Consider the following 20,447-nt stretch of genomic DNA (forward strand, 5'->3'; position numbering starts at 1 on the left):
ACAGAACAACTAGCACTCAGAGGATTGAGATCACTGTTAGTATGTAGCAGCCTTCCCCAGGCTGGGGCATTCTTGGAGTTGTAGTCCAACAAATCTGGAGGGCACCAAGTTGGGGAAAGCTGGCATATAGGATGTTGGGTAGAAAGACGTTGATAAGAAGATCACACAAACCAGAGCTCCTCTTCTGGCATGACCCGGTGGAAATGCCCAAGCAGAAAAATGGACTAACACAAAATCTTCTTGGGGTGGCTGGGTGACTTTCATTAAAAGACTGGAAGCCACTGATTCTGAGCCAAACCATACAATAGTCCACCAAGAAATGCATCACATGATTCTGCTGAAGATGCAGCACCACTCTTCTGTGTCGATTCTGAAGCTCCAGGTATGCTCTAGGCTGACTGGCACTGCACCAGCTTTATGTTAGGATGAAAGCCAAGTGCTTTTATAGGCGCTATACAAAGATAGAATTAACAAGTATCTGCCTGCAGGCTCACTAACAGCAAAAGAAATTGGGAAAGGGGGCGGGAGGGGGAGAAGGAGGAAAAATATCGGAAGACAGATCGCAAGCTTACTAGCAAAATTATAAAGGATAAGCAAAATGAAATAAACCTGCTACCAAATCCTTTGGCTGTTATTGACAATGCATTGAGGACAAGAAGCGAAAAATGCAGGAATCATAACAGCCTGGAGAAGAGCCTGGACAAGTCAATTTTTAGAGGGTCCTGTTCTCTGATATTTCATTCCTTTTCTAACTCCCAGACACTCTGAAGGACTCAGGGGGGTGGCGGAGGGGACACTATACCTGACCGGATGGAGCAAAACATCAGGCTGTTAAAGGTGTGAGCTAAGCTTGCTTGTCTTTTGGAGCACCTGGGCACAAGAAGAAACAATCCCATGCTGATTTGGAGAGCAGAGGAGCTCACCTGGACCCAGAGAGAGAGAGACTCTAGGTAAGCCTTCCCCAACCTGGCACCCTCCAAATGTGCTGGACTACAATGCTTATAATCTCTATGGATGATAGGAGTTGTAGTCCAGCACATCTGGGAGGGCGCCAGGTTGGGGAAGGCTTACTTAGAGTCTCTCTCTCTCTGAGTCCAGGTGAGCTCCTCTGCTCTCCAAACCAGCATGGGATTGTTTCTTCTTGCGCCCAGGTGCTCCAAAGGACAAGCAAGCTTAGCTTACACTTTTAACAGCCTGATGTTTTGCTCCATCCGGTCAGGTATAGTGTCCCCTCCGCCACCCCCCAAGTCCTTCAGAGTGTCTGGGAGTTAGAAAAGGAATGAAATATCAGAGAACAGAACCCTCTAAAAATTGACTTGTCCACCTCAAGTTCCCCACTGCTTAATTACAGAACTCTTCAAAACTAATTCTATATAATGAAGAGTGTTTTTTTTTAGAAAGGACACTTATTGGGGGGCAGGGGAGGGAGAAGACCAAGTTCCAGGCTAAGATAAAATGTCCACCACCTGCCTAGCATTCTTGTTCCAGGCAAAAAGACATCCATTTCCTACAGATGTGTAGTTTTATTTCCAGTCAGGCCTCGTGTTTTTTCCCAAAATGTTGTGGGCCAATTTGCCATTTTTCCAGTATGTTTCCACTGCCACATTGGGTGCATGACTACCATGACGCTGAGCCCCCATAACCTAGGGAGAGGCAGCTTGTGGTCCTGCAGATGTTTTATCCCATGACTCCCCTCACCACTGGTAATGCTGGCTAGAGCTGATGCAGGCCAAAACATCTAGAGGACTGCAGGTTGCCCACTCCACCCATAACCCCACCACTCCTTCAGTGTGTTCATCAGGCATGGAGAGATCATGATTCCTCATTATCGTAGGCTGTTTTCTTGCACAGGGAGAAATGTGTCCGTGTTTAACTTAACCCTATAGGCTGTACTGTATAAAGCTAATGTGAGTTCCTGGCCCATTGGTGATTCTGGAAGCCATGGGGGACTTCAGACACCAAAGGCATCACTCTTGTTGCACATTGCACTGTATGTATGTATGTATGTATGTATTTATTTTTAGGGTTTATAAATCACCATTCATCCACAAGGAATCCCTGGGTGGCATACCTAGCATTATAAATCATAAAAGGAAAAATACAATATAACAACAACAGAAAAAGTATAAAATAAGCTGCATAAAACCTATTCACTAGTGCAGCCTTCCCCTAACCTGGGGCTGTCCAGATGTGTTTGACAACCACTCCCAACATTCCCGGCCAGCAAGCTGATCTTGTTCACACAACAGTGACTTTCACTTACCTGCTTCTTTCACTTTCACTTATCTGCCTATCAGTTGTAGGGTAACTCTGATCTCACTTAATTGCTATTGCTACAAAGTTGACTGCAGGACACTTATTCATGGCTCTTGCATTGTAATTCAAGGTACAGCTGTCAAAAAATATGAACAAACCCTCTTTTGTGATGCATTAGCATTGCTTTGTTTGCTGTTACTCATTCAGAGTTCAATGATTGATAACGAGCATTCCAGTCATTAGTATAAATTAGCAAGGTTCAACTGTATGAGCCATCCACAACTGTGATTTCTTTCCTGGAAAAGAATTATATCATTGTGTTTTGGGAAGACATCCTCACTCCTTGTCCATTAATGTTACTTCAAATGATACGTCTAAGTCTTCAGTTTAGTGCAGGGAGGGGCTTTCACTCTAATGGAATAAAATAAGAACTGAAAGTTGATTCACAAGAATACAAACTCTGGGCTGAAATTGAAATGTTATTTTAGAAATTACAAATGCACACACACATACACACACACATTGTCTCCCTAGTGAATTCCCACATGCTTAAGATTAAAATAGGGTAGTTGAAAACACCTCACAATAACAGATCTAGACTGGCCTGACATTGGTTGATATCCAAAATCCTTTAACATGGGGCTGATCAAGTGGTGAGTTAGGTGACTGAGGATCAAACTAGGGATTATGCTGTACACATCAATGCAAATTGCATATCTCTCTTTATTTTACTCTAACCTCTGTAAGTGTATGTATCTTTGGGAGGGGGTGTCAAGCAAGAGGGGGGTTTCACTCTCCCTCTTGCCATGGTCCCAACATAACCCCCCCCCCATTTACTCTGAGCGGAAACTTCTATTTGGACCAATGAAAGCTCCTTCTTGAGCCAAATAGCTGGGGGGTAAATTTTCATCAGAACTGTGGTGCCGGCTGAAAAGGTTAACCCTACTTCCCACATGCTGCAGTACTGATCCTGTTCAATCCACTGCCATTCCCAGTGATGTGTTTAGCATCACACCTAGTTTGGCCCTAACTGAAACCTGTTCATTGCATTGCATTACTTGCATCACATTACTTGTACACCACGTATTTGTACACTGACCATGTAAAGCAGGCAGGTGACACTGTGACTTCCCACATCAGCACTGCCAGCTGTCCCCAGGAAGCTGTAACCATGTCATAACAGTAGCATTCACATTCTGCCTGGTTTGTTCTTGGGTTGGCGTTTCAGACCTGGAAGCTTGTTTTCAGACAAGGCTGGATCACAGTTTGGTGCATGCCTGGGGGAAGAGAGATGGCCTCCTCAAATCTGAGAGCCAGTTTGGATTTCATGTGAATGCCAAGGGAAGAGGGAGTGTGAGGGCTTTGTGTTTCCTGTCCTGGCCCTTCTGTGTCGCACATCTGAACTATTGTCCCACTCAGCTGATATGCAAGCTTCTAATGGAGGACAGCTTGTATATCACCGAGGTAAGACATGATGCAAATACTCTGTTTTGGATTTGATAGAGTAGTGAAGGATCAGGAAGTGAAGGACACTCACACGTCCTGCTTCCTCTTCCCATTTGGGTTATATCTGAAGCCATCCTGCAAGTGCATCTTAAAACCCTCTGCAATGTCGCAGAAGGCTCTCGATCATGCTCTCGGTTCACACAAGGGGCCAGCTATGACGGAAGTAGCGGAGGACTCTGGACTTGCGTGATGCTTCTGGAGTGGTGGGTACCTCTTGAATTTTGCTTCCTCTGCTGGTTGCCAATATAGCTGAGATGGCTCTATTTGAAGGGCCTGCCATGATGTGGGGAGGAGCATCCTATTACAAAGCAAAATGGTGTGCTTGCAGAATTGATATTTTGTAGATGATTTGCAGGTGTTGAACCTGAAGTTACCAGGTCCTGCAGATGTTCAGATCACCTGCAAATTAAGCTGCTGTTCATGTGCACTTTAAACGCTGCACGTACCAAAAGACAACCGTTTTTTAAAGTGTAAAACAAAAACAAAACCCACACATTTACAAGAATACAAGTGACTGGAGCAAATACCTAAATCCACTTTTCTGTCTTTTTAGGTTGAATTTCTGGTGTTGCTTTAAATATATATAGACCTGTCAGGATGTGAGTTCCTTTGGTAAACATCTGTATTTGTCAATTTCACTCGCACCCTGCAAACCAGCAGAGAATCGCCATTGACATTAATCAAAATGTGAAGTGATGAAATAGCTTTAGATTCTGCCGTGCTGAATAAAAGCCTTGAGGCATAAGCTTTGTATACAGGATCACACATCAGGGACAAATGAAGGCAAGGAGGGTGGCATTCTGTAGACTTTTCTGTGCTCTTACATAGACACACACACACACACACACACACACACACAAATATATAGTTTGGAACTCACGTACCAAGAAATGTGAGTAATCTCATTGTGAAATGTCCACCACTGCATTCTCACATGTATTTGCCTTATAGTTTGCTCATTTTATGGGATTCTACACCTTCCCTTTTTTGTATGTTACCAAAAAACACCTCTGTGCCACTTCTCTCTGTGGTATAGCAAACTTCCCCTTTGAAGAGACAAAAGAGCGTCAGCCATACATTATGAAATTCATGTGTTTTAAAAAAATGTGTCTCTTCATTGATGTTTTGCTTACAAAGAAATCTACATATACTATGATTAGAAAAAACAACAACTCTGTATTGAGGTGTGGCCAAAATGTAAGAATATGAATGTAAGAAATATTTATTTATTATTACATTTCTGCACCACCCATTAGCCAGATTTCTAATGGAGAAGAAATTCATTCAGTTCACAGGTTAATGCAAACCTACCTAATTCTCTACTTTTGAACCAATATGCAGACTGAAATTAGATGGACCCTTGGTTCTTCGTATGTTCTTGTGCTGTAGCAACTGGGCATCGGGAGGATTCAGCACTCCTAATCCACATGTGTCTTTAGTCCAAATGTGGGCATCCCAGTCCTCACTATGTATGAGAGCGGGCAGACCCAAGCTTAGACAACAGTGGCTGTTGCCATCCTATCTCATATGGCCCTGAGTCTCTGTCATGCCCTAGGCAAGCCACTAAGATATTAAGGAATGTAAGTTCTGTTGGGCTTCCATTGGTGGTGGTGGTTTTTAATGTAAAAGTCCCAGAACAGCTTAAAGGGATTATGCACTTTGGCAGTAAATATATCAGCAGCATTTTGCAAGTGGTGTGAAATTGACTGAGAATAAAAGGAAAGCTAGTAGAGAGCAAGCATTTAAACTCTGGTTCTTCATTCTTTGTCATGCTCATAAAAGTTAAAATGGAGTGAAGGCCTTAACATGTGCAATAAAGTTATGCGCTGCCTTGAAGATTGCACAACCCATTCTCTGTGCCAGAAAATGCTGTTTGCTGCAATGTATTTGTTGAGCAAAGGGCCTTTAAGCGTGTGATGGCAAAGTCAGCAATTTTTCCAAAGGCTGCAGTGAAATTAAACATCTCACCCAGAAGACCCAGCCATCTCCATAAATATAAACCACCAAGGCAAGGCTGTTTCCCACTTTCTTGATAGTTCGTAATCACCCAAAGGCAAATGATATGAGAGTAACATTTTGTCTCCATAAATTGAATCCTATTAAATCTCTTTGAAAGGGACATTGTTGCTCAAAGTCGCTGTTTGAAAAATGCCAACACCTCTTTCAGCAGTTTGTTTGTTTGTTTGTTTATTTATTTCATTTCTATACCGCCCAATAGCCGAAGCTCTCTGGGCGGTTCACAAAAATTAAAACCAAACAACACACAATAAAACAATTTAAAATATATAGAACATTAAAACCACAATATAACAATACAACCACAATAAAACCTAGCAGCAGTACAGGAGTTTAAAATACAGATTTAAAACAGCAAAGATAAAAATTTAGAAAGCTAAAATGCTAAAATGCCTGGGAAAATAAAAAGGTCTTCACCTGGCGCCGAAAGGAGTACAATGTAGGCGCCAGGCGAACCTCACTAGGGAGCTCATTCCAGAGTCGGGGTGTCACAACAGAAAAAGCCCTCCTCCTAGTAGCCACCTGCCTCACTTCCTTTGGCAGGGGCTCACGGAGAAGGGCCGCTGATGATGATCTTAAGGTCTGGGCAGGCACATATGGGAGGAGGCGATCCTTCAGGTAACCTGGCCCCAAGCCGTTAAGGGCTTTAAATGTTAACACCAGCACTTTGAATCGGGCCCGGAAATGGACTGGCAGCCAGTGCAGCTGGAAAAGTACTGGCGTAATATGAGCTCGCAGGCCAGTCCCTGTTAACAATCTTGCTGCCCTATTTTGGACCAGCTGAAATTTCCGGACCGTTTTCAAAGGCAGCCCCACGGATAACGCATTGCAGTAATCCAGACGAGAAGTTATCAGAGCATGGATAACTGTAGCTAGGCTATCTCTGTCCAGATAAGGGCGTAGTTGGTATACCAGCCTAAGCTGATAAAAAGTGCTCCGTGCCACTGAGTTCACCTGTGCCTCAAGTGACAGTTCTGGATCCAAGAGCACCCCCAAACTACGAACCTGATCCTTTAGGGGGAGTGCAACCCCCTCCAGAACAGGTTGAATATCACCTAGCCGGGCAGACAAACCACCCACCAACAGTACCTCCGTCTTGTCTGGATTGAGTTTCAGTTTATTAGCCCTCATCCAGTCCATTACCGTGCCCAGGCACTGATTCAGAACAGCCACTGCCTCACCTGGTTTTGATGAGAAAGAGAGGTAGAGCTGGGTGTCACCTGCATATTGATGGCACCTCAGCCCACACCTCCGGATAACCTCCCCCAGCGGTTTCATGTAGATGTTAAACAGCACGGGGGATAAAATAGAGCCCTGTGGAACCCCATGGCACAATTGCCATGGCACAGAGCAATAATCCCCCAGCACCACCTTCTGGAATCGGCCATCCAAGTAGGAGCGGAACCACTGTAGTGCAGTGCCTCCAACTCCCAACCCAGACAACCTATCCAGAAGGATACCATGGTCGATGGTATCGAAAGCCGCTGAGAGGTCCAGGAGAATCAACAGGGTCGCACTCCCCCTGTCCCTCTCCCGGCAAAGGTCATCCCACAGGGCGACCAAGGCAGTTTCCGTTCCAAAACCAGGCCTGAAGCCCAATTGAAATGGATCTAGATAATCCGTTTCATTCAACAGTGCCAGGAGCTGTCCTACAACCACCCGCTCAAGCACCTTGCCCAGGAAGGGGATGTTGGCCACTGGCCTATAATTGTTAACATCCTCTGGGTCCAGGTTAGGCTTTTTCAGGAGTGGTCTAATTACTGCCTCTTTTAAAGCAGCAGGCACCATTCCCTCTCTCAAGGAGGAATTTACAACCTCCTGGACCCAGCCAGACAACCCCTCCTTGTTTGATTTAATAAGCCATGAAGGGCAAGGGTCAAGCACACAAGTGGTCGATCGGATGTGGCCAAGCACCTTGTCCGCATCCTCAGGACTCAGTAACTGAAACTCATCCAATAAAACTGGACCAGACGGTGCTCTGAACGCCTCTACCAATGGAACTGCATTAATGGTGGTGTCCAATTCATGATGAATCTGAGCGACTTTATCCTCAAAGTGCCACACAAACTTGTCACAGCGTGCTACCGAGGGTTCCACCGTCTCTCCCCCTGGCCCAGAATGTAACAGGCCACGAACCACTCGGAAAAGCTCCGCTGGACAACACTGAGAAGATGCAATGCTGGTGGAAAAGAACTGCCTCTTTGCCACCCTCACCGCCACAGAGTAGGCTCGATAGTGGGCTCTTACCTGTGTTCGGTCAGACTCAGCACGAGTTTTCCTCCACCTGCGTTCTAGCCATCTCCCCTCTTCCTTCATTGCCCTCAGCTCAGGTGTATACCAAGGAGCTGGCCAGGCTCTGCTCAGAGGGAGAGGGCGCTTGGGCGCGACCGTGTCAGCCGCCCGAGTCATCTCTGCATTCCACAGAGCGACCTGGGCTTCGACAGGAGCACCAGCCATACCAGCAGGAAAATCCCCCAGAGCCCTCTGGAATCCATCGGAATCCATTAATCTCCGGGGGTGAACCATTTTAATAGGTCCCCCACCCTTGCAGAGGGGAAAGGCCACCAGGAGTCTAAACCTCAGCAGGAAGTGATCTGACCATGACAAAGGGACAGATGTTAATTCCTCCACTTTCAGATCACCATCCTCCTGCCCAGTCGAGAAAACCAGATCAAGCATGTGTCCTTTTATATGTGTTGGGCCGATGACATGTTGGGACAGCGCCATGGTTGTCATGGCAGCCATGAAGTCCTGAGCCGCCCTGGATACAGCGGCCTCGGCATGGAAGTTGAGATCCCCCAGGACCATCATCCTGGGGGTCCTCAACACCAAGTCCGAGACCACCTCCGTCAGCTCAGGCAGGGAGTCTGATGGGCAGCGGGGTGGGCGGTACACCAACAGAATCCCTAATCTGTCCCGGGTACCCAACACAAGGTACAAACACTCAAGATCTGCACTCAAATGAGCAGGAAGCCTGGAGAGGGAGATTGAATTCCTATAGACCACGGCAACCCCCCCTCCCCGACCCTCAAGTCGGTGTTGGTGCTGCACCGAGTACCCAGGAGGGCACAGCTGGGAGAGAGTGACCCCTCCCAGTTCCCCCACCCAGGTCTCAGTAATACATGCCAGGTCAGCCCCCTCATCCACAATCAAATCATGGATGAGGGAGGTCTTATTTTGGGCTGACCTAGCATTCAGCAGCAGCACCACCAGACCCGAGGGCAGACTGGTAAGGCTGCCAGGAACCATCAGGTTGGGGGAAGAACCAGAAGAGGGGACAGCTGTAAGGTGTCTAGCCCCTCTTCTCCTCAGCTGGCCTGTTAATCCCCCAATGCCATACCTCCCCTTGCCCGTGACCACAGTTATGGTGGCACCTCCCCGACCCCCTGAGTTGCCCAATAGTCCTCCCAGGCACATATTAAAATGTTAGGATATAAAATGCACAACAGTTTAAAAGAATATAAAAGAGATAAAAGAGAACAGCAGCTAAGAAGGAGCAGATAGTCCACATTTGCCCCTTTCCCCTTGTCTTTAAAGCTGCTGCCCTGTGCTGCCGCTATTTGCTGCTGGTATTGTGGCTGCTGGTGTCTCTGGAGAGGCAGGTGGGTGAGTCTTCAGATCTTATGCGACTCCAAGTGCGACGCTAAGTGCCTCTGGCAGCCCCGCCTTAAGTACCTGTGGGCGGGGGCAGAAGCAGGCTCAGGCTCAGGATCCACCTGGTGCAGTTGCTGGCTGGTCCTCCTTCCCCAGGCTCCTTCCCCTGTGCACTGTGCAACTCCAGAGTCCTGTCTTTGAGGTTTTCTACCAATATCCCTGGTATCCTTTCCCCTTGTGGAATGTGGACCTGAATTGAGTCTGCAGTAAACTTTGACTTCAGCAAAGTTCATGAACTACCGTAGTGCATATTCAAATTTACAATTTACTTGAAAGTTGTGCTCTTTGATCTGCGGTTGCTTTGATGCCCACACAGACCTCCCAGCAAGCCTGGCCTTTTCCGTTCATCACAATGCTTTCCAGTAGGGACATGTGCAAGGAACTTTCCCTGCTATGGAAGAAAATGAAGAAGACCACCCTTGAGGGTCTGTCTATGCTATGGAGTGCCCTTGTATGCAAGTAGGAACCCTGCACACAGCCCCTCCTATCCCCAGCTCCCTGTGTAAGAGTTTTCTGAGCTGGGGACTGGAAGAGGGAGACAGTTCTTGGCTGCAAACCTCTCCTTCTGAAGCATAGGAAGTCCCAATTTCTGGCAGTTTCAAAAGCACACTTTTTTGCAGCTGCATAGTAAGCTGATACAAGGCTATTCAGCCAGGTACTCTTTTCAATGCAAGGACACTGTCTATGCTAGTTTTCATATGTTCTCCATGTAGGTGAGCATTGTGTGATGTGCACTGCTAATGCCTGAAGCTGGGATTGACTCAGGGTAGACAACCAGTGTGTGGGGCCACAGTGGCTTAGTGGTTAAGACGCTGAACTGCAGATTGGAAGGTCGGCAGGACAGCAGTTTGAGACCCGAGTGCCGCGTGACAGAGTGAGCTCCCGTCTTCAGTCCCAGCTCCTGCCAACCTAGCAGTTCGAAAGCAAGAAATTGCAAGTAGATAAATAGGTACTGCTTCAGCGGGAAAGGTAACAGCGTTCCATGCACCTCGGTGTTCAGTCATGCCAGCCACATGACCATGGAAGCATCTTCGGGCAGCGCTTCGGCTTAGAAATGGAGACGAGCACCACACCCTAGAGTCGGACACGACTGGCTGGGGACACCTTTTAGACAACCAGTGTAGACCTTCCTCTTGCTTATCCCTTGTCTGGGAACAAGAGCCAACCATACAACCAGGCCCAAGTCTCCAGTCAACTGTTACAGGAGTGACATGGTTTTTGCTCCCTTGCTGCCAAACCTGATTGGTTATGTGATGACATCAATGTCCTTAGGGGGGAAAAGACCTGATTTGAAAAAAGAAACAGTGCCCAAAGCTGCAGTTGATTGAGGCAATGAAGGGCATCAAACCAGAAACAAACTAGGGCTCATGTTTTGGAGGGATCTTTGGGAGAACATTATGTGCCCCTACTCCCACCCCCCACCCCAGAAAGCTACTGTTTGTCACTGAAAATGTTTGTTGTGGCTGCAATAGAAATGGGAGGAGGGGATTACGTGGGAAGTGGTGGTCCCCCGATTATGGAATCATCTCCCCACCGAGTCCTGCCTGGCGCCAACACTGCCATCTTTTCAGCAACTGGTTAAGACTGTCCTCTACGCCCAGGCATTTAATGGCATATGATGGGGCATTTATGCCAGTTTGTCAGGGTGGAAACTGAGCCCATAGAGCCCCAGAACAGTTCTGATTCTGAGGAGGAACAGCAATCCGTGGGAGAGGAGCTCGCTCATCTCTCACAAGCACAGCAGCTGGCAGAGATTCCTCCTGCCAGCATTCCTGGGATAGATAGTGACCCTGGCAGTGAGAGAGCGCTGGAGGGGGGCTTGCTGGATGCTTGGCGCAGACACAGGGAGCGACGACAGATGGAGGGTGCGGAAAGGAGGCGTTCTGCTTGTTTGGCACTCAAACAACGGTCGCATCCCAAGGACCGAAGGGAAAGAGGGAGGATCTCTCCCTAGCCCAAAAGTTCAGAGTCTTCCCATGGTTCTCCTTCAAACAGGGACCAACTGCTTTACCTGGGGCTTAGGCTACTCTGCTATCTTTCCCCAGTGCTGTTCCTTGCTTAGTCGCTAGTGATTAGTATCTGAAAGAGTCATAAAGTAATAAAGAAATAAAGCCTTGGAAAGAATCCTCGTCGTCTGAGTCTTGAGTTGGCTATTGGAGGGGACTGCAAGAGGCAGCTAGGGTGCTCCTGACAGCTTGGTTCCCGTTCCTCCTTTTTTTTTCTCTGCTCCTACTGCCTCTGGAGGCTACCATGGACTCGGCGGTGCAAGCCCTTGCGCAAGAGAACCAGGCTCTTCGTGATCAAGTGGCTCAACTGAAGACTGCCGTACAGAGTCTGCAAGCTGCAGTTCAACCCCCACCACCTCCGATTCCCCCCCACCGCAAGTGCCCGGTGGCTCTGCCAGAGAAGTTTTCTAGTGAGAAGGGACTTTTTCAGATTTTCCGGGACCAATCGGAGCTGTACATGCACCTACGACCTGAGGATTTCCTGACAGAACAGGTTTGTATGGGCTTTATCATTAACCTACTTTCAGGCATGGCAGTTAGATGGGCTTCGGGACTCCTTCTCGCTAATGACCCCTTGCTCAGGGACTATCAAGGTTTCATGACAGCGATGGCCAGATTATTCAGTGACCCCCTGCACACACAGATGGCTTCTCGGGAGATTCGCTGCCTCAGGACTCAGTTTCCAGCTACGCAACAACTTTTTGCTTGCTGATGCAGGATTTACAGTGGAATGATGCCGCGCTGGTGGCTCAGTTTTTGGATGGTTTCAACGATGAGATCTTGGATGAGTTGGCATGCACGCCTAGCCCGCCTACTTTGGAGGACCTCATCCAGACCTGCCTCCAGATAGATAGTTGGCTGGAGGGGCACCGACAGACCCGGTGGGGCGCCGGGGGCCGAGATTTCCCTCCTCCCATTCCCCCATGTTTCCTGCCCCCTCCCCCACCCCCTGCCCCTGCGGTGTGGGCAGAGGAGACCCTGATGCATCTGGGAGCTACCCGAGCCCCACTGCCGCCGGAGGAACTGGAGCGGCAGTGCGCGGAGCAGCGATGCTTTCAGTGTGGAAAGCTGGGACATTTCACCAAAACCTGCCGTGCCAGACCCACAGCCCCACTGCCTCCCCCTCCTCTCCTTCCTCCTCCTCCTCCTCCTCATCCCCAGGCCTGACTAGGCTGTCCCCCAAGCCTGTTGGGGGTCTCCAGTGTGGGTGTCAGTTCCCCACCAGGTGGGTGCCTTCTGCAACCCCCCCACCCTCCCATCTGCTATTGAATGTTCACCTCCGCTCCTCCCAGTGGGGTGGGTGGAGGCCCTAGCTTTAGTGGACTCGGGGGCTACGACCAGTTTCATGGAAGAAACCTTCGCTCACTTCCACAAGATTCCTACCCTGCCTCTTTCTGCCCCCTTGGCAGTGGAGACCATCGATGGGCGTCCTCTTTCTTCGGGCACGGTGACCTGGATTACAGCTCCACTCACGCTGCGCGCCCAGTCCCACGTTGAGCAGATTCAGTTTCACTTGGCCAAGGTTCCCCAATACCCAATCGTGCTGGGTGCTTCCTGGCTCTCTAAGCATAATCCTCAGATTTCTTGGGGGCTTCAGCAAGTGGAGTTTGCGTCTCCCTACTGACGGGAGCATTGCCTCCCGACCGAGGCGCCAGTCCCAGCCCAGGCCTTAACTTTTTCCTCCCCCTCCTTGTCTGCTTCTGGCAGTTCTTCAGCTACCGTGATCCTCCCAGAGAAGTATGCAGCTTTTCGGGAGGTTTTCGACAAGAAGGAGGCCAACCAGCTCCCCCCTCACTGCCCTTTTGACTGTGCCATTAACCTCATTCCTGGGGCGACCATCCCCACTGGCCGGCTGTATTCAATGTCAGAGCTGGAACTTTGAGCTCTGCGGGAGTTTTTGGACACTAACCTCAGACATGGCTTCATTCGCCCCTCCTCCTCCCCCGCCTGCACCCCTACCATGTTTGTGCACAAAAAATTGGGAGAACTCTGCCTGGTGCATGATTTCAGAGTGTTGAATTCAGTCTCAATCCCCGACAAGTACCCCCTCCCCCTCATACTGAAGATGCTGGAGCACCTGGGGCGAGCCAAGGTTTTCACAAAGTTGGACCTGCATGGCACCTACAATCTGATTCACATTCGGGAGGGGGATGAGTGGAAGACCTGTTTTGGCACCCGGTATGAAGCGTATGAATACCTAGTGATGCTGTTAGGGCTCGCCTGTGCGCCCCCCCCCCACGTTTTTGCGTTTTATGAATGCCATCTTCCAGGACTATTTGGACACTTTCCTCATTGCTATCTCGATGATTTACTTATATTTTCAGAGGACCCCCACGCCCATCAGCACCATGTCTCTGCCGTCCTCCAGCACCTCCGCGAGCACCATCTTTATGCCAAGCTGGAGAAATGTGTTTTTGACCTAACCTCTTTGGACTATCTCGGCTACATTATCTCCGCTGACAGTATCAGGATGGATCCTGCAAAGGTCCAGGCTGTCCTCTCCTGGCAGGCTCCATCCACCAAGAAGGACTTGCAATGTTTTCTGGGGTTTGCTAATTTTTACAGAAAGTTCCTGCCCACCTTTGCTCGGCTGACATCTCCTCTCATGGACCTCCTTAAGGGCAGGAAATCTGCTTTTCATTGGACGGCATCTGCCCAACAGGCTTTCGAGGAACTTAAGAAGCTTTGTAGTTCTGAGCTGATGCTGTTACATCCTGACCTGAGGAAGCCTTTTGTAGAGCAAACTGATGCCTCTGACTTTGCGGTGGGGGCGGTGCTTTTTCAGCCAGATCGGGCGGGCGGCGGATTGTAACCCTACACCTACTACTCCAGGAAGCTGAACATGTCTGAGAGGAATTATACCATCTGGGAGAAGGAACTGTTGGCCATCAAGTCCGCTTTGGAGACCTGGCGTCATCTTCTGGAGGGGGCACAGCACCCAGTCGAAGTTAGAACTGACCAACGCAACCTGGAACATCTTCAGACAGCCCATGCCTTAAACCAGCGGCAGATTAGGTGGTCGCTTTTTTTTTCAGAGTCTTTTTAAGTTCAGATTCTTCCCATGGTTCCCCTTCAAACAGGGACCAACTGCCTTACCTGGAGCTTAGGCTACTCTGCTATCTTTCCCCAGTGCTGTTCCTTGTTTAGTCGGTAGTGATTAGTATCTGAAAGAGTCATAAAGGAATAAAGGAATAAAGCCTTGGAAAGAATCCTCATCGTCTGAGTCCTGAGTTGGCTATTGGAGGGGACTGCAAGAGGCAGCTAGGGTGCTCCTAACACAGTTGTTTGAACACATCTAGTATTTTACTGAAATGGTTTTCAGCGGTTTAAATGTTTTTAAATTTTGTATATTTAAATTCGTATGCTGTATTGTATCTTGTGAATTGTTGTGAACTGCCCAGAGAGCTTTGGCTATTGAGCAGTATAGAAATGCAAGAAATAATAATAATAATAATAATACAACCATGGTAATATTGCCCCATCCGAATCTGGTTTCTGTTGCTCACATGGTCCTCATATGTGATCCCTCTCGAGTAGTTTCTGCATTCCCAAATTCAGTTCCAAATGAGTAAATTCCAGCCATGCTAGGGCTGTTTTACATTTATCTATCTATCTATCTATCTATCAGCATTTACATACCACTCCACATATAAACAGTTTCCGGAACAGTGAACAATGAAAGATAAAATGATTAAAAGATAAAAGAAATAAAACACCGTCTTAGAAATTGTTATTTTAAAAAACAGGGTACCGATCAAAACCATGGCCGATCAGTCAAGGAAGTCTTCCTGGAATAAAGATGTTTTCAGGAGGTGCCAAAAACAACACAGTGCTGGCGCCTGCCTGACCTTCAGAGCAGAGAGTTCCATAAAAAGGGGACCACCACATTGAAGGCTCTTCTCTAGGTGGACTCCAATTGGGCATATGTCCATTTGGGATTACCAGGAGCATGGTGGTCATGCAGAGGCAAATCCACATTTGCCATGGAATGTACACTCCATGGCAAATTGCAACTGATCATGGCTCTCTGATGTGTGTGTATGTCTGTATGATACATGTGTTGATTGTACCCACAGATTTCATGTTAAGTCTACATTTGAAACAACTGAGTTGTACATGAAAAACGTAATATATCATCTGTAAGTCGCCCTCACTCTCTTGCCACAAATCAACAGAAAGTAGTTTGGCACCTTAGGCTGCAATTCTATGCACATTTACCTGGAGGAACTCCCAAGGAACTCGGTGGAATGTGTTTCTAAGCAGACATGCATAGGATTGCACTGCCAGAATTTAACAATGTATTGTTATGACATGAGCTTTTGTAGCCAAGATTTTACATCTTGTGACCCTCCAGGTGTTTTGGCCTAGAACTCCTAGCATCCTTCACTATTGGCTATGCTGTCTAGGGGTGATGGGATTTGTAGGCCAAAATGTTTGGAGGGCTACAAGTTGCCCATCCCTGTTCTACAGCATCAGATGCATATCACAATAAATATGTTAGTGCTTAAAGTGCACAATCAGAATTACACTGAGCTATTTAATTTTGGGTGACATCATAAATGCAGGATGGATGTTCGGCTGGGCACATACGAAGCAATCACATGATGGATTCTGCTGTGCACAGGGATGTACAGACTTTGTTAAATACACTCCATCTGTGTTTTGCGGATTGTCAGACGTCTTTCATTTGGTCATCCGCTCATTGGCTGGATCAGATTTTTTTTAGGGTTGCATGAGAATTTTGTTCCAATTTGCAGATGCACATTTGCGCTAATGCCCATTAGTGCAAGTGTGAACTTGCACAAATATGCATTTGTGCAAATCCCTTGCCCCAAGTTTTTTAAAAGTCTGCAGAATCCGTGCAACTCTGAAAAATGTGATCCACTGTGGAATGTGCAAGTGGATTCATAGAAATCTGAACTTATTTGAATCCATTGCGGGTTTCTCGGACATTCCTATGTCTAACTGCAGCATGGATCTGATCAACCAACATCATAGCATACCAGTTGATCATGTGAAGTGGCCATCGTGGCAAGAGTCTTCTGCATCCAGAGTGTTTTGGCGAGTCCTCTTGATTTTGACGATGGAGATTGTGAATCCTACGACTCTTGTCCCTGAGCCAGGAGTTTGGAAAAGGAGACAGGAGCACAAATTGCCAAAATAAACAATTATCCCAACAGAAGGTCAAGGTGCTGTCTCTTGCTCTCATGTGCCTTATCTTTGTAAATTGCCAATGGTCTCTTGTTTTGTACAAACTCACAAAAGAGTGTTTTTCACAAGTAAGGATGGTGAGAGTTGTGAGTCATTTGTTGTTCTGATTACTTGAGGACATTGCGTGTTGTGGACTAGAATATATTTTGGATTAGTACATTTTCTATGGCTTCTTGTGCGAGCCAGTCGTGTCTCGTAGAGCAGCTGCAGTAACCTCTGACTAATTGGCTTTTTCAAAAGCCTACCTGCTGAGAGCATCTGCCAGGAATTTCATTCTCACAGAAAAGCTTCGTCTCAGAATTACAGGCTGTACGTTTTGATCATCTGGCCACGCAAACATGAAACCCATTTTGATATCTCTTGAAAACGGAGTTTTAATGTTCTGCCCTGAAAATGCTGAGTGTCATAAGAATATACGAAGAGCCATGCTGAATGAGACCAAGGGTCCTTCTTATCCAGCATTCTGTTCACACAGTGGCCAGCCAGCTGCCTGTCTGAAGCCCACACATAGAAAATGAGTGCAACAGCGGCCTCCTGCTCATGTTCCCCAGAAACTGGCGTACGTTGGCATACTTCCTCTGGGATCTGATGTCATCACAGGCCATTGACTGCTCACCAGCCAGCCCAAGCTGGAAAAGACAGGGCAGGTGTGGATGGTTGAGGAGGATGGGGCAGTGGATAAAAGGAGGTGAAACACTGAGGCTGGAGTGAAGGAGGAACAGCTGATGGGGCTATGGAGAGGGAACGATGGTAAGCAAGATCAGGCAAACGCTAATAATGTTTTCATAAGCACTTTCACCCAGTTCCTTGAGATCCTTAACTTTCTTTTCTTTTTTTTAAAAAAGTTCATGTCTAGCCCTTACGTAGAGTATGTTTTTGTGTGGGCAGCAGAAGTGAAGAGGGAAGAAGCACCACGGACTAATGACAAGCGGGAGGCAGGTGCTCGAAAAAGGAAAATTTGTGCTCTACGCATTTTGGAAATGTCTCCTTCTTCAGGAGCTCTTTAAAGCCGTTCAGTCTCTTGTTCTAAAATGAACAGTAATTCTTTTCTCTGAATGTTTGCACATGCTATTCCCAAAGCATGTCGCTCTCACATCCAGTGTCCATCATAGCTCTGTGCTCCTCCCCTTTACTTTACACTGGCTTTGGCAGTCAAATTCAGCTTCCTAAGAATCTTAACTCTCTTTTTTTTAAAAGAAAAGCAACTTCCTAGACTTTATGATTGTGGAGATCTGTTTGAAAGTGTGTGGGCAGTACGTGAAGAAATTTCAAAAAGCCAGAGGAGTGGCTGAATAAAATTTCCACTGGTCAGGGGGTAAAACCTAGCATCGCTGTTTGCCCAATTCCATCATGAATGGAAGTAGATTAAATTACAGAAAAGAAGCAAGCATATGCAAAGATCATCAATTTGCATAATTTTATATATTCATAGAATTTAGCTTTCTAAATAGAACTCAGATTACTTCGGTTGGAGACTTTGGTGTGTGTTTTAAAGCAATATATACGCAATCCTGATAATTACTGCCCTGGTTCCTCTGTCATCCTTGAACTGTCCAGGGGAAAGAGCATGTTGTGTCATTTTCATACTGCTTTCCCATCAAGTTGCTGAGCTGTCCAAGACCACCTTTGAACTTGTGTATCTTTGATGCTGCTTATCAGTGGATTGTTTTGTCAGAACACCGTGCAATAAAAAATACATGCAGCAATGCCTGGATTTGTACACAGGAGGTAAGGTTTGGAAATTCTATTTGCTGGTAGTGTGACCTCAGTACAGGAAGCTTAGAGCAGTAACCTTCCACTGACATTCCACTGTTCAGTGAAAATAAGAATCAAGTAGAACCTTAACCTTAATGTGACCCATGAGAAATTAGTGGAATCTGGAGCCATCCTTGCTCTTGCCCCTGTCTCTTCTGTAGCCTCTTGGCAGCAATCCACATTAGCTTGCCACGGTAACTCTCTTACTACTGTTCTTATGGAGCATCTGTTTGCTGGCTGGGATCCACAATTCTTCTGGTGTATGTTTTATTTATAAGTGATCTTTTATTGAGAGCTGAGTACATGTAGAACACCTATACGCACACCATTGTGCATTTTTTGCAGGGTGTGGGGGAGTTTGCAGAAGCAAAGTGAAGTGTCACTGTTTAACTTGCTGCTGAAAATTGGCAGCTGCCCTCACTTTGGCCATCGTCTCAAATGTTCCGGCAATTTATAACTTGTCTCTTTGTTGAGCTTTGTAAAAATTAAGCAGCAAGATTCAACAGGCTGAATACTCAGAATATTGGCATTCTGGAAATACTCTGGGGCAACATTAAGCTTGCTTGTCCTTCACCACTTAGAAGGGAACCTTCTGTGTTGTTGGGAACTGCATACATATTGCCTTGTTGCTCTTGATACTTAGAAACAGTTGCTACCATCAGGCATAAAAAAGTCCTGATAGTGGAAAAAGTGGGGAAAACGGTTCACAGAATCCATGTGACTCAGAACAAGCCAGTCTCCTGTGGAATTTGCAGGACAGATTCATAAAAATCTGAACTTATTTGAATCCATTGCAGATTTCTCCAACATCCCTTCTTCATGCTCAAGTGTAGATCAGCTGAGAGTTAGGCTGTTTCAGCTTCCATGCCTACCCTTCAATAAGCAGATCTATTTCAGAATAAGCATCCAGGCTGGAGAAAAAGTAAACCCATAGCATAAAAAAAAAGACAGGGCTGTCACCCAGTTAAAACAATCTCAGTTGATGAACCATATGCATTTTAATCAATTAATAGTTGATTACATTTGCATATATATATATAGAGAGAGAGAGAGAGAGCGCGCACGCACAATAACAATAATTTGAGGGGGGGGCATTATTTGGGGGAGGAGTTGGAGGATGCATGAGTATTCCATAGCAGGCAACATCTCAGAAGAGGCATTCCGTTCTGCGTTAGAGAGAAGAAGAGATGCTTCTCCTAAGATAGTGCCTACCACCCATAGTTTTGGTAAGTACTTTATTTAATATATCTGCTACCTGATTAATCAGGGGCACCTTTTTCATTGATCAAAAGGTTTTCAATCTATTAATTGAACGGATTAATCCAAGTATACTTAGCCTGGAGAAAAGAAGACTGCGGGCAGGGGAACATGGTAACTTTCTTTAAACACCAGAGCAGCTGCCATATAGAAGAGAGAGAAAAACATGTTCTCTGTTGTCCCACAGGGCAGGTCTAGATCTAATGGGCTTCAGTTACAGGAGGGTAGATTTCAGTTGAACATTTAATTAATTAATTAATTAATTAATTAAAAATATTTATTGGGCACCTTTCAGGGCAGAAGCCCTCCCAAGGCGATTTACAGCAAAAATACATAAAAACAGTTAAAATATTAAAAGTGATAAAAACAACAATAAAAGCTAACAGTAAAATCACCAACGATGTTAACAGCAGTAACAGCAACAATAGCAGTTATATCAAGAGAAGGCCAAGGTAAAATAATATGTTTTCAAGGCCGTCTTAGAAGTCTGCAATGACGGAGCATGGCGGACCTCCAGTGGCAGCTTGTTCCAAAGGTGTGGGGCCACAGCAGAAAAGGCCCTCTCACATGTGATCACCCATTTGACTGCTCTCACGGGTGGGCAAATTTAAGAGAAATGTCTTGACAGTAAGAGAAGTTTGACAATAAGACCAGATACTTAGAGGGGTGGATGGGCTGTCCCTCGCTGGGGGGTCTTCAAGCAGAGGGCTGTTGGGGGATGCTAAAGCTCCAGATTTCCTACATCGAACTAGATGGCCTACAAAAAGGCCCCTTCCAACTCTATGC

General features: G+C 46.7%; 1 protein-coding gene across 9 annotated transcripts in view; it reads left to right on the plus strand.

Moving 5' to 3' along the window:
* Nucleotides 1-20,447, plus strand: part of SAMD12 (sterile alpha motif domain containing 12) — a 286,712-nt gene that overhangs the window by 259,472 nt on the left and 6,793 nt on the right. The gene's annotated exons all lie outside the window — the stretch shown is intronic.

Source organism: Heloderma suspectum, chromosome 4 (genome assembly GCF_057233095.1).
Source record: "Heloderma suspectum isolate Gila_16-S chromosome 4, 16-S_ref, whole genome shotgun sequence".
Taxonomy (NCBI): Eukaryota; Metazoa; Chordata; class Lepidosauria; order Squamata; family Helodermatidae; genus Heloderma; species Heloderma suspectum.